This window comes from Rhinopithecus bieti, unplaced genomic scaffold (assembly GCF_001698545.2).
Source record: "Rhinopithecus bieti isolate Rb0 unplaced genomic scaffold, ASM169854v2 scaffold_4829, whole genome shotgun sequence".
Classification (NCBI taxonomy): Eukaryota; Metazoa; Chordata; class Mammalia; order Primates; family Cercopithecidae; genus Rhinopithecus; species Rhinopithecus bieti.
The window spans coordinates 20,645-24,166 of record NW_016804679.1 but is presented as its reverse complement, the minus strand read 5'-3'; positions in this window follow the sequence as shown (position 1 = coordinate 24,166).

Here is a 3,522-nt window from a genome sequence, read left to right as displayed (position 1 = left end):
GTTCTTTATTTGTTCCACCTATTTCTCATCTCTTTTACTTAGTCCTTTTTTTATCAGTCTCTACATGTGGAAGGGTGTGACTGTGGTCCTCTCCTTTTCTCTGTGTATGCTCCCTCCTTAGGTTGTTAAACCTAATCAATTGGTTTTTAAATATACTGATAAATTATGTGTAGGCAAAATATTTCATTTTTATTCAATTGCTGGTTGTATCTTTTGCTTATCCAGCCATTCACGATAATCTCCATCCAGATGCCTAACAGGTTTTCAACTCTTACTATGTCCTTCTTGACATCTTCTCCCATAACCACTCACTGTGCTCCTACTCCAGTTTTCCTCATCTTGATCCATGGCTCCACTATTCATTCAGTTCAGGACAAAAACCTTAGAGTTATCCTTCATTTCCCTCTTTTTCCTTTTTTTTTTTTTTTTTCTATGTTCAGTCTACCAACAACTCCTTTTGGCTCTGCCTTCAAAATATATCCCAAATCTGCACACTTTTCAGCATATTTATCATGTCCACTCTAGTATATGCCACCATCAGATCTCACCTGGACTACAGCAAGACTCATATCCCTGGTTCCACTGATCCTCCTCATAGTCTCCTCTCTGCATACAGACAGAGCAAGCTTTCTAAACATAAAATCGGAACATGTAATTTTCTTTTTCAAACGCCCTATCTAACGGTTTCCCATTACACTTAAAATAAATCAGAATGTCTTGTATGGCCACAAGGTCTCTGAGCCCTGTCTTGCCTGTGCGTCCAGCCTCAACTCGTTTCCTAATATCTGGCTAGGTGTGCTCTGACCATTCTGCTTTCTTGCTTTGTTTCCCGTGTTCCATGTTACTCCTCATCTCAGCTCTTCACACATGCTGCACTTCTGTCTGAAATGCACTTCCTCAGACTTTTATATAGCTTGCTCTCACATCATTCATATTTTGCTCAAATGCCACCTCCTCAAACGCTGTCTTTGACCAACATATCTAAAACAGCACCCACAGCTCTGCCCAAGGTCCTAGGAAGACCTTGTCCTTCTTTAGTATTCTTTACATCATTCGTCACTATGCAAAATTATATCTTTTAATATACATGTTCGTTTTCAGATTGCCTGTCTCTCCCACCAGAATATAAGCATCCTGAGGACAGGAAGATGAACCACCTAGTTCACTTCTGTATCTCTAGTGCTGAAAACAATCAGTGAAATATAGTAGAAATAAAGAATAACACAAGGAAAGAAAGAAAGTGAGTTGCTTCCAGTTCTAATTCTGTTTGATTCCACCAGGCTATGCTGACTCTTCATTGTGTGTAACGTTTTGTTTGTAACAACAAAAAATTGGCAACAAACTACATGTCTTCAATAGAGAACTATTAATAAATCATAAAGCCTACATATAATAGAATAAAATGCACCGATAACAACGAATGAAGAGGATCAAAATGTACTAGCTCTAAAATAAAGTGAAAAGGCCTGTTGCAGAACGTTGTGCTCCAACCATCTGCTTTCCTGCTCTGGGCCTTTGCACTTGCTATTCCTTGTGTATGGAATGCTCTTCTCCAGATCTTTCAGGTCTCTCTCAAATAACACCTCCCAGAGAATGTTCCAACCCCGTGTTTAAAGTATCTTCTACCCCTTTCATTCACTAAGTTCTTGCCTTGCTCTATTCTTCTGCATGATCACCATCCAAAATTACATTCACTCATATGTAAATGTAAGGCAGGGACTTGACAGTCTTATTTGCCACTGCATTCCCAGGGCCTACAACAGTGCCTGGAGTAAGGTTGAGAACAACAATGAGAAGTAAAAAGAGAGAGATATATCTGGTTTTCCAATCAGGTTCTTTTGGATAAGAGAGTAAATTACCACCATATGCTACCCCTCATCTTTAAAAACTCAGTGTTAGGACCTTTGTGTTTTTAGGCTGATAGGGACCTTAGAGGTCATCTAGTCCAAGCCATGATTTTGCAAAAGAGTAGATTGAGAAGGGTGTTAGGTGATATGTGAAGGTCCAGTGAATATGGAAGTCAGTGGTGACAGGATGACTTTTATGCTTTTGAGCTTTGAGTTATGTAATGTGCTACTTAATTTAAAAATAACCTCCACAAATATATTTTGAAAAATATCAGTGAGATGGTAGCCAGTTAAATAATTCAGGCACAAGCACTCAGGGGTTTGGAGGAAGATAAGTTACTTTTAAGTCACTGTGGATACAGTCATTAATCAGAGCAGGCTTCCTGAAGGAGGACATCAGCTGGCCCTTGAAGAACAGAAGGAATTTAACGGTGAGGAAGGATAAGGAGCATTTCAGGAAAGCTTTGCAGCAGTTAACAGTTGGTGGGAGAGGTCCAGGTATAGGAGGGAGACCTTGAAGGAGAAACCTATAAGGGCTTAACAAGAAATTAATTGTTACCCATAATATAGTTAGCCCTGGAAATAGGAACTGGAACATCAGTCTATAATCCTTAGGGCCTATAATGGAAAGACTTACTTTCTTAAAAAGTATTGTTTTAAAGATATTATTTTCTCTATAGACAGATAATGTAAGTGAAACAGTAATTACACATCGTTATGGATTGAGTTGCATAATATATATATATATTTTTTTATTTTTATTTCTATATATAAATATGTAGACCCTGGGAATGTAGCAGGAAATAAGACTGCCAAGTCCCTGCCTTACATTTACATATGAGTTAATGTAATTTGGGATGGCGATTACTACTATGCAGAAAAATGGAGCAAGGCAAGAGATTAATGAGTGAGGGGTGTAAATGTATATATATATATGTGTATATATATCCTCTCTAGTCCCTCAGAATGTGATCTTAGTTGGTGGTAAAGTCATTGCAGATATAATTACTTAAGATGAAGTCACACTGGAGAGGTGGGCCCCTAATCCAATATGACTGGTATCCTTATAAGAAGATCCCATGTAAAGACAGAGCTAAACAGGAAGAACGCCATGTAAAGATACAGGCTGCTATTGGAGTTATGCTCCTTAACCCAAGGAATGCCTGGGTCTATCAGAAGCTGAAAGAGGCAAGGAAGGAACCTCCCCTGTAGGCTTCAGAGGGAGTATGGCCCTGCCAATAGCTTGAATTCTAACTTTTAGCTTCCAGAACTGCGAGACAATAAATTTCTGTTATTTTAAGCCATGCAGTTTATGGTATTTTATTACAGCACCTTAGGAAACTAATGCAGAAACTCTGCTTTTACAACCCAATGTTGAAATGAAGCCAAACAGAAGAAAACCATCACTTGCTTTGTAACTGGGTTTATGGAACGTTTGGTAAATTTGATTAGAACTTTGTATATGTTTTTGTTGATTTAGTAATAATGATTGGTTACATAATACCTATAAATGCAAGCACCATTAAATTCTATGTACATAAGTCCTTTGTAAAGTAATTGCAAGCATAAGCTGGAGTAACTCAAGCCACAAACTGAGTGAATCACTAGTAGAATCACACATAGATCTTTTGTTTTCATTTTGTATCTTAAAACTCAGTCTTCAACAGGCATTCTT